The following is a 12140-nucleotide window of genomic DNA, read 5'->3' on the forward strand; positions in this document are numbered from 1 at the left end:
AGTCAAAGGCAAATCCAGCAAATGAGGACATGGATTATGAATAGTTTAAACATGCAAGTGAGTGTGCTGTATTCCCCATCCATCCCTTGCTTTCTATCCCTCCCTCAAGCCTCCTCTTGTTCTCTTTCATGTCTCCTCTCGCCACGTCTCCTGCTCCTTCCTTCCTTCCATCCCACCCCCTCCCTCATCTCGGAGCCGGCCCCACCTCTGCCCTCCCTCCTAGCGGTACATCTATTACGACTTAGCACAGATTCAGAGTGGACGAGCCTTGGAGGTGACCATGACCAGATGAAACCCTTTCAACCACTAGGTCTAACCCTGTCTGTCCCCTCTGACCCCAGACCAGACCCCTTCTCCCCCAGACCCTGGCTCAGGCTCTCTGTCCTGACAGTAAGGTTGCAATGGAGTCCTAGAGATGAAAGGTCCTACCGATTGAGCAATGTCAAATCTGGTCATTTGAGACCCCAGCTGACCCAGTTGTCCGGTCAGAAGTGCATGTCAGTGTGCCAGTTCCCTGACACGCACGTTCACACACACACACACACACACAAGCACACACACACACAACACACATTCACACAGGGGTTGAGAGGCAGCACGAGCCACCTAAGTGTAGCCTTAGCTTGGATAAAGAGAACGAAGTGTGTGTGAGAGCGTTATTGCTTCAAATCCACTGTGCTGAGGATGAGAGCACACACACACACTGAGACTGAGGGGTGGAGGAGGCTGAGAGAGGGGGACCTCAGTGGCTTTTGTAATTCATTAAAGATGTTGATGCGTTTGAAGTGCTGTGTCTCACCAGATCATACTGACTGCAAAGTTGGTTGTGTTTCCTTTCATAATTTGCACCTCGGTTTGGGGCTAACAGTGGCCTGATCTGTAGTTGGGGACTTTTGTCTCAGTTGCACCGAAACATGTTTCTTTGTATTTAGTTCATCACACAATAAGAAGATGAATAAATGTCCCTGTCCTTTCTGATGATGGATCCAGAAGAGGCCTGTTGGTAAGACCAGGGCTTTTCCTATTTTGTATGCAGCTCTGGAGGCACTGCGGATGGGCCAGATTGCAGGAATGCCTGGGCATGCCTCTCCTCCCTCTGTGGGTCTCAGTTGTAAGGCAGAGGAAGGTAAGGTGGGTTGTTGGGCAAGCTTCAAGGTGGAGTGCAGGCACATACGCACACAAGTGCACACACACACACACACACACACACAAACAGCATACAAAGACATATACTGAATTCACAAGCACACAAACACGTTGGCTCGCACACACGCATACACGCTAACTCCCGAGGGCGTCGGAGGAGCAAAGTCGGCAGCATCTCCGCTTTCATTCCAAACCACTGTCGATGCCGGTTGCACACGCATAAAAGAGCCCCCAATGCAGGGATTTGAATAATTCTGCATCTTCAACACACTGCATAACAAAAGGTGGGTAAAAGCAAGAGAAGAAGAAAAAAGGCGTCCAAAAAAAGAAGACAAATGGCGGAAGCCGGTATTTCATAGACGTCGCCGTTTCGCCAAGGCTACTCTGAGGCTTAGCTTGGAAGCGACGGCGGGCAAAAATGTAAAAAAAACAGGTGGGGTGAAATAAAAAATGAGAAAGAGAGAGAGGCTGATAAATGACGGGATGGGATTACTCTTCATGACCGAAGGCATTTATCTTTCTCCTTTCCTTCTTGTTTTTCTTTTCTCTGCCTCCCATCTTTTAACTCCTTTCCACCGCTGGTGGTTCGAGGCGATGGACTTAGTCAGGCAGAATGATGCTCCCCCACTCTGCATTTGCCGTGTAATTAGCTGGACATCTCTGCCACCTTGCAGAGAGGAGACCGACGCGCGCGTGTGTCTATCTTTACGTGTAGAGTGCGGAATTGTGTGTCTGTGTGTGTGTGTGTGTCCGCATGTGTCTGTGTGTGCAAGCGCATGTGTGATTTGGACATCTCCGCCCCTTAAGGCGAAACACCCCCTGCACAGATAAGGCCGCTTCACGTCTCCGTTCAACGCCATCATTACCGTTCCCGTCACCTTTCAATCCTCTCTCCTCACGTTGACCCTTGACCCGCATTGTCAAAACACTGTCATTCAATCAGCTCCTGGAACTACAATGGGAATAACCTCGTCAGGGCTAGTGTTCTCATTATGATAATAGAGCTGTATGGTTATTTGTGGCCCTGTAATTGTCACTTTTCGGTCTATCCATTTTTCCATCCATCCAATTCCACTCGTCCACCTGCCAACCCCATCTGTACACGCCTCTGGACAGTCAGGACCACTGCTCTCACCTTCCTTTCATCTAGCTATTTCTCCACTTTCCACTCTTCTCCTGCAGGTCCGTCCATGTCTCCCCACTATCCCTCCATCTTCTTCATGCAGACCCAACCTTCCCTGTCACTTTTAAATAGAATAAATTAGTCAATTAGAAGAGAGGGGAGTGATGGACGGAGAGGAAGGAAAAGAAGAGATGGGGGATGCAAGGTAGTGGTGGTGGTGGTGGGGGGGGGGTTACAATAGGCATTATATCCTAGTGGGAACCGAATGCAGATTTGGGAGTGGGGGGGCACCTCACAGTGGGGGGTGGAACAAGCAGAGGGCTGACTGACAGCCACCCGCAGCCACTGACAGCTTCAGGAGACGGGGTGAGTGTTGGTGTGCGCCTGTGTGTGTGTGCCTGTGTGTGCGTGCGTGTGTGCGTGTGTGTGTGTGTGTGTGTGTGTGTGTGTGTGTGTGTGTGTGTGTGTGTGTGTGTGTGTGTGTGTGTAGTGGACAGATGATGATCTTCCAGTACCAATATTCACTTCTCACACTCTGCGCACCTTAGATAACCATGGTCCGTTCATAACCGTGAGTTCTGGAAATTAAGTTAAGGTTACTGAATTTGACTGGACATTTTCCCACTCTGCTTCTTTGTCTCTCCTCTCCCTTTCACACATTTTTGTAAATCTATGGTTTAGGTGGCTTGCTGTTATACTCTGTTCAACACATTAATGTAATCCAAAGCAGAGAGCTGAGATTAAACAGGATATCCAGACATGAAACCATTCACATATATGTATTTGCATAGTATGTTTACATTATTTAATTTAAATCATGTTCCATGCACAAAATAAGAAAAGTTGACGCTAGACAATCCAACATACTCTGCACTGATATCAAAAGAAATTTTAAAATATAACTTTTAGATATTTAAGTATATACAAGTACTAGTAGGTATATAATGAGTCAACATAGCTATGATGTGTTTCCTACTTGATGTTAAAGATCTATAGTCCCTTTGTGTGTCAACAACAGCGACATGGGTTAATCTGATTTTCATGATTGAAATACTGTATTACCACCAATTAACTTGACGGCAAACTCATCTTGATAGGTTTGAAATTACAATAGCAGAATTCAGAGCCTCTATTAAATCTAATCACTGTAACATGAACCCATGGTTGGCAATCAAAGACTGAACATCTATTGTGGTGGAGGGAAAGAGAAATGGTTCTGATTCTTCATCCACTGATAAAGGGATGTATGACTGTGACTATGTATTTCTGTGAATCAGTCCTCTCTTAAATACAAGAGAGTTTAAACTGCACAGTGTAATGCAGGGGAGGAGAAGGAAAGAAAACGAAGAGAGGGAATGGGAATTTAAATACAAATGTTGAATTAATAAAAGGGGTTGGAAGGGAAGGTTTGGGGAGACAAGGTGTGTGTTTGGGCATCACTGCGCCTGCAGTTGGTAAAGTACACATGTTTGTCAGTGTCTGCAATGTGTGTGTGTGTGTTTGTGTGAGTGTGTGGCATGGGCCAAGAACCCCCCCCCCCACACACACACACATACACACTTCTTCCTTTAAAAAAAGGCAATTTCTGTGCTTTACAACACGCTTTTACAAAAAGCCAGGAAATCTGATGGAGTTTCCTTAATCACAAAGGCAAGGACTTGGCTTCCTCCTCAATCCGTGGGGCGCGCTAATTTATTCATTCAAAAGTCTTAATATTTGGCAGTGGGCAAAGGATCACACAACACATGTAAAGCATTTTCCTTACAACTCTGAAGATTTCCCATAATTAAAAAGAGGTCAGGGATTACATTTTTTTCTTATTGTCACGTAAAAAAAAAAAAAACGGTATTTACAGTTGCATTGAAAATTCAACAAAATTAACATTAAAATCAACTTTGAAGTTCAGAAGGATGACATGTTTTATGATGATCACAGGTAATATTCTCATTACATTTAAAGGAGTAAAACAAAGCCAGGTGCAAAAACTAAGCATCAGTTAAACCATAAGTTTTTTTGTTGTGACATCATTATTGATGGAGATTACTTTTCCGGTTGGTGGGCAGATGACCTTGATAACAGTCGTGTTTTGTAAGTAAAAATCTGAGTCTGTTCCAAATATACTGTCAGATGCTTGATTTCACATCCGAAAACAACTGTTTATGAAAGAAACTATTGCAAAGAAGCTGCCTTGGTACCTACACACATTGCACAAATCAATCACAGCCTGGGAGGCAAACACACACAATGTATATCTCTTTCATCCACAGACACATAAACACTTATACACACAGTCCCAGACACGCAAACACACACACGTAAAAAACGTTCCAACTTTCCAACCCTCTACTACCCCACCTCTACCTTATATCAACAAGAGTGATTCATTCCTCTACTGTTTTATCTGGCCTGAGCTGGAGCTCTGCTCACTGCCAATTGTTTTACACACGAGGTCACTGCCATTCACCAGTCCCTCACATGGATATAAAGAGAAGTGGTACGTGTGTGTGTGCCTGTGTGTATCTCTGTGTGTGTGTGCATGTGTGTGGGTGTGTGCAGCCATTACCTTGTTCACTAACTGGTCTTACAACCTGTCTTGGCGATAAGACCCCTAGCTTTTTTTCTTTCAATTCCATTTCAGAAAACTCTCCCTCTCCCTCCCTCCCTCCCTCCCTCTCTCTATCCCTCTCTCTCTCTCTCTCTCTCTCTCTCTCTCTCTCTCTCTCTCTCTCTCTCTCTCTCTCTCTCTCTCTCTCTCTCTCTCTCTCTCTCTCTCTCTCTCAACAACTACCCCCACCCCTCATTCTCTCTGTCTTTCTTTTTCTCTGTTTTGCTTTTCTCTCTCTCCTCTAGAGTCCCCCTCCTTCTCCTCTTTCCTGTCCTCCTTTTCTCCCTCTCTCCTACTCAACTTGAGAGTTCACCACTCAAGACCTTAGAGGCTTTTCTGTCTTCATCTTGTCAATACGGGGGGGATAAGGACTCCGACTGATAGTTCATTAATTCCCGTGCAACCTATGCCTCAGTTTTGCTAATACTCTCACCACTCTATTGATGTTCCTGTTCCCATGGAGAACCCACTGCTTTAGCCATGCACCTCACAACTCCCCACTTCGAGCACTGCTCCCCTCCCAATCCCACACACTTACACACACACCTTTGGTTCTGTCATACACTTCTGTCTTCTGCTGCGTTCTGTGGCATAGAGAAAGATTAAAAGGAAAGAGGGACAGAGAAATAGGGAGAGAGAAACAGAGACCCCCCCCCCCTCCCCAACTCTGCCACCGGAAGGCTGGCTGTTCAGACCATCCTACCCCGTCTTACCCTCCTTTCCTCCCAAGTTTTGCCCAGCGTGAGGCCCCCAGGGGGGTGCTGTGGGAGGCGGGATAGCACATAGTGCCTTGACCTCTGGGGTCACGTTCCTAGGGCCAATTCAAAGGGCTGACATCTGTTGCTTAGCTTTTTGATCAGAAGAGGATGAAGGAAAGAGAAAGGGAAGAGACTCAGGGCCCTTTTCTGTAGAACACTGGGGCCCCGGTGTCAGATAATACCCCAGGCAGCTACCTTCTGACCACCATTTAATATGCGTTTTTGTTTGTCGATTACAATACGGTGGAAATGAAAAGAGGAGGAGGCAAGAAGAGAAGAAGGAGAGAGAGGCGGTGAGGGGGAGGCTTCTCATTTCTGTTGGGTCCCACCTTTTTTCTCAGGGAGATTGTATGGATGGTGTGAGTGTGTGTGTGTGTGTGTGTGTGTTTGTGTGGGTGTGTGTGCATGAATGTGTGTTAGATTTGGTCCTTGGGTAAAAGGGTCATTGTGTTGTTTTGTGATGGGTCACGGTCAACGGGGATCAGATTTCATGGTCATAGTGTTCCCTCTATTCTCATCATAAATCCGTTAATAAAGAACATTCTTTATGTTTTATATGTAGTTTAAATCATCAAATTAAGTTAAATCATAAAATTGCTGCATAAATTTACTTGGTTAAACATTTTTTGCATACCAGTGATCTGCATCATTTTCCGACCAAAGTACAGTAAGACTGAAGTTAAAGGAAGAAAACATAAAATGTATGAAAATGAGTTGCTGGGTCAAAATCCTTTACGCCAAGCAGCATTTTGTCCTGTAGCAACCCTGACTTCCCAAACTGATGAGAGGCTTATCTCGGTTTTGAGGACGGATAGACTAACATTTTGGCTTTCTCGTAGGAGCCTCCTATTACATTTTTTACCATGCTGAGCTTCTTAATATTTTCTTAGTGCAGTTGGCATAGTTACCAGCAAATACTGAGAGACTTAAATCTCGCAGCAGAATCTCCCAGAACCAGCTATAATCTTCGGACAATCTTCGTATTAGCATCTAACTTCTGTCCGCCACTCCCTTTATACCTCATTTCCCAGGCTGTTCCCCACACATTCATACCTTTGCATTACATCAAAGTTGTTTTTCTCCACCAAGGGATAAAGCCCTCTAAAATGGGGTTACGACATTATTACCTATCAAAGCCCTTTTCTTGTCCCCGATATGAGGCATTTGTCTTTTTAATTTAGGAAAATGTGTATGGAAACAAAGACTTGGACTGCCAAAATGTTGGGTGGGGATGAGTTCTGAATGCCATATCAGGGTTTTGATACGAGGAGGGGAATAAGAAAGGGATGGGTTGCCACTTCCTGGCCCCATGAACATTCCTGAGACGTGGGGGGTGTTCCTGCCGTGTGCTAACGTAAACCCTTTGGTGCCCATCGGCCCTGATTCAAACTGCAGATTCAAACGCCAGATCACCCGTATACACAACGACAACTCCGGGACCAACCTCTATTTATTTTCTGACTGCTAGCATGTATATTCCAACATTAATTAAAATATGTATATATTTTCCCAAAACATTTAAGCACTGCTGATGTCATTACTATTATAGGTTCTTTATCGTCTGGAGATTTTTTAGACATATGATGTTGACGTGACATACTGAAAGAGCAGAGAAAGCACATTTTATTCATCAATTAAAGATAGCATCTTCTAAAGACGTATGAGTGAGAAAAAGATGGGAAAACTGGCCAATATCGAAATTCCATCACTTTGCGGTGTGACATTGCTCAATGCTATGTATGGACAAGGTGGGGCCACTAAATCCATTAAACAAATCACGTTCAACAGACACCCCATTGATCTTTAATTAGCAGCTTGTTAATCGCCTTTACAGGCTTTATCTATGTGGGAGGATCACCACCGCACTCAATGAGACACAGCATACACCAAGCAGTCAACGCTGAGATAAAAAGGCGACACACCTGGAAGTGAATCTTAACACTAACCAAATCCCACCTGTAGTCAGGCCTGAACCCGTATAATGTATTATGTAGGGTAAGATATCATATACTGTCCTTTAAAAATAGAAACGTTGAGATGGCAACATCAACACTAGTTGTAACTGATCTTGAGTTGGCTCACACAGTAAACAGACCTGTGTTTTTTTAGGGGGGGATTGTGTCTGTCCTAAATAAGAATATAGCTCTGCTTGGATATCAATTTCACCTTGAAAGGTCTTTCATAAGTCACATTCAAAGTAAAGCAACTTTCTAGTGTTGAATATGTTAAGTGTTGTCAACCCCTTGACCTTTAAATAGTTACACCATACAATATAAAACTTCAGCAGTCAACTTCTTGTGGAATAAATCTTATTTTCCATTAAATAACAAAGTTGACAATCCCAATGTCAATAGTGAATGTATTACAGCCGGTATGCTCACTGAAGCCTCTATGAACATTTTGAAGAAAAGGTTCTTGAAGCTTGACCCCTCCAGGCCTCCATCTGTCAGTAGCATTCTCTACATGTTAGCAATAGAGCCCCAAAAAGAATAAAACTGAACCCAAAAGGGGTCATTGAAAAAGGTGTCGCTATACTTCCTCTAGAACTAACTTTGTTTTCTGGGAGTTCAGCCAGCCTGTTTAGCTAGCCTGTGGAGAATGGTAGAGGTGAGGAGAACAAAGATGGAACCCTCTGAGATAGCTGCTCTCTCCTCCCATATGGCAGGTGTGAATGAGGTCGCTAGTATCGGCGTGGTAGAGCTAGCATACAACTAGTACTTGGCAAGGACACTGTTGGGCTGTTTGGTACAAGGAAGACTTTGTCTGAGAAAATGAAGTCACACTGATATGAGGAATGGTATTTGCTTCATATAGATAATGGACTCCTATCCCAACATGACATATCCCAATATTTGACATCCGTAGACAACTGTCAAGCTGTAAACCCTCAGATACATAAAAACTCAAAGATGTAAGCTTTAGTAGAGGGAGTGTGATAATGCAGTGCAGTTGTGTACTTGGTTGAAGAACTAAATAGACAAAAACAAAATTCTTATATTTCAACAATTTAGCACAAACACCTACTTTGCACCTCAATTGCTCATGAAATGACAACAGTGAGTGAGAAAGGAAAGGGCAGTTGTTGTCTTTGAACACCATTGAATGTCACCCGTTCCGGAGGATTGACAAAATAATATGCACCCAGCGCTTTTGCCTCCGCTGAAAAGGCACACACACACAAAAACATAAAGGAGGAGACACAGGGCGCATTTGAACTTTTTTCTCCCTTCTCCTTTTAATCAGCAGAGAGAGACTGACATGCCCAATCATAACAAAACATCAGCTGTTAAATGGGCCTTCGCAATCACTGTCAAACAGCCTCCATTAGAAAAGGCCTTCTTTCCTGGACATCAATCAGCGTTTTATGGACTGATTTGTTCATTATTTAATTATATACATAACTATTTATTTAATAACTGAATTCTTTGCACTTAATGGTACATTGTTTGCAATCACATTTTGCTTATGCACATGTCTGCGTTTGTCATTCACGTTTGTGGAGACTTCATACTTTTTTTTGTTGTCTTTGATAAGAATGAACCACACATTAGAATCATCACAAATTGCAATGAAAAGGTTTGTTTTAGAAAGTACAAAGAAAGATGGTCAAAGCAAAGTGTCATACAACTTGTCTAATACTATTCCAAAAGCAAAGCCCACTTTAAGTGCCTAAAAACTGGCTCTCTAATTTTACATTGGGGACATTTGAGTAATGTTCAAAAACAACATCCCATTTTAAAAGTGACAACCCCACTGTATAAATTATATGCAAATAACAACTGTGGAAATCATGAATTATTTCCTAAAATTAAGCGCATTAGCCATGAAATGATTTGCTTTCCCTGAAGAACCCATGCAATCCAATTTGGGATGGCGCATGCATACATCTCATTCCATTTGCCACTGATCTGCTGGAACTGAACATGCACAAAGGAAGCGGTGGGTCACCTAAGTATAGACACAGACAGTCACATACGTCCTACTCAGATCGTGATTGGAAGTAAAGATGATCTGGGCTTAATCGCGATACCTACTACAAGTGTTTATATACTACTTTAGATAACCAATGGTGTATTGGTAAGAGTTATACTGTAAAAGTCTTAGACTGTTGCTTTGAGGTCATTTCCAGTCAAGATTAGCAAAACTAAAGGAGTGATTCGGAAGAACAGCAGGTCTTGAACGCAAAAAATGAAATCAATGATGATGAAGCAGATAGCAGTGATTCTATAGGAATAGTGTTACTGGTGTCAAAGAACCGCTAGCATGTCAATAGACATGTCAAACTTCATATGTAGGACACGTGACTTATCTAGATGAAATCTTGGGTGTGGCAAAATCACATTCGACATCACATTCTCATGTAGAGAATCCTTTGGAGGACAACCTGAGCCGGTCTCATATGAGATAACATTGTGCAGGACACAATCCATACAGAAACTGCTCCACCCGGCAGGTTTAACCGTTGTTGCAGGTGTCCCAACCAGGACTTCCTCAGGGTACGCACAAAATGGTTGCCATTTCATGTCGTATTTACATCCCATGAAGGTGATTTTGCCACAGTAATTGAATTGAATGCATTCATTTCCAAATCAAACAGGTCTGTAAGGTAACCCAGTACACAATCAGAATGATGACCTTGGTCATGTGCCTGATTAAGTAAGCAGGCTGTTAAAAACTTAGAGTGACTATGGGGTCATAGGGCAAATAGCCTGACAACCCCACTCCATTAGATCAATTGCTCCCCTTAGTTTCTCTCTTGTTCTCTCTCTCTCTCTCTCTCTCTCTCTCTCTCTCTCTCTCTCTCTCTCTCTCTCTCTCTCTCTCTCTCTCTCTCTCTCTCTCTCTCTCTCTCTCTCTCTCTCTCTCTCTCTAAGGCTCAATTCTTTTTATCCCTCTCAAGACTCAATCATCCAACTCTTTTGGGCTTTTACTGTAACCACCATCACCTCTCTCCCTCTCTCTGAAACAGTCTACTCCCCCACCCCCTCTTTCCTGAATGTCAATCTATCACCGGACAGTCACCAGTTTCCCGACAGCACCCACACCCTGTTATCCGGACCACTGGGCATGGCTCTACTGTACACCGTACTTTATTAAGCAAATGAAGAGGCCTGGTTGGTCTGTGTTGGTGTTCTGAACCTCATCCCATAACTCATCCTTCTCCGCCACTTCCATTTGACCCCTATCCTGCTCTGCATAGCCCCCTCCGCTAATTTATTGATTTAGTGCATGAGTGTGCGTGGTGTGGTTGTGGGTGTAGGCGTGTGTGTGTGTGTGTGTGTGTGTGTGTGTGTGTGTGTGTGTGTGTGTTTGTTTGTGCGGACCCTTGTAGTTTCCGTGAGTGTAGAATAAACAGCACATAGGTAAACAATGTTACCTTAACTACATTGTTTGTGTTTCCATATAGGTTTGGTACTGTGGGTTGAAAGAGGAAATGGGACAGGACGCATGTTGAGAGTGTGCATGGTTGTGTGTATATGTGCTTGTGTGTGTCTGCCAGAAAGTCAGATTGTGTATAGAGTAGGAGTGGGAATGTATGTGCGCTCAATCAGGTTGGTGATTAGGTGTCAAAAAAAGAGTCTAAGCGTGTGTCTCTCCTGTACAGTTTGTATATGTGTGTCTGTGTGTGTATGTGTGTGTCTGTGTGTGTATGTGTGTGTCTTTGTGTGTATGTGTGTGCGTGCATGAAACCCTCCTCTCAGCTGGCACGGCCTGTCTGTTAATCACTGCCCGCCTTGTCGCCATGACAGTGTCACTACTTTAATTTTGTTATCAGAGGCGGGCCAGAACGGAGGGCACCTTTAAACGAGATTAACATTTGCCTGTGTATTACATAAGCAAACACAGGGCCTTGATCATGATTAAAATAAGAAGAAAAAGATTATCGCTCCTAGCCCGCCGATGAGCCCAGAGCAACGAGCCAGAGAGAGGTTTCTCTCCTCCCTCCCCCACCCTCGGTTTTCATGTCATTTTCACAGCAAAGGTTTGTCACTTCTACTTTCTTCTTCTTTTTCTGCGCGCAAATGTCACTGATACCTTTGATGGTATAGAGGCCAATGCTATTTGTAGAGACTTTTACGACTGAGGTCTCCCGCTTGAAAGTTGAAGTACCATTTGTAGTCTTAGTTTTAAGTGGGGGAAAGTTTAGAGTTTGTCTCAAGGTCAATGAAGATTGTTTGTGTTCTGCTTTTCTCTTGACGGGCATTAAGTATTTACTGTACAATCTGGTGTCAGAGCCACTGTATCTCTTTAGTACATTTCAAAGCACATTTCCAGGGTCCCAGTAAGTCATGCTAAGTGTGAAATTATGCATTGAAAGGGTACTGTATTATTACTATTCCAAACTACTTGAAATAAACTCAAACTGTGTTCACAGACATGTATGAAGCAGTCTATTCAAAGTGGAGTGTTCAAATTACAAAGAAGTTTGATTAACCTTGATAATAGCGACCTCCATTTCCGCAATATCTCTCATTCTTTGTCAGACAACTGTAAATCATGGATTTAT

The sequence above is a fragment of the Hypomesus transpacificus genome, chromosome 3, assembly GCF_021917145.1.
Source record: "Hypomesus transpacificus isolate Combined female chromosome 3, fHypTra1, whole genome shotgun sequence".
In the NCBI taxonomy this organism is placed as follows: domain Eukaryota; kingdom Metazoa; phylum Chordata; class Actinopteri; order Osmeriformes; family Osmeridae; genus Hypomesus; species Hypomesus transpacificus.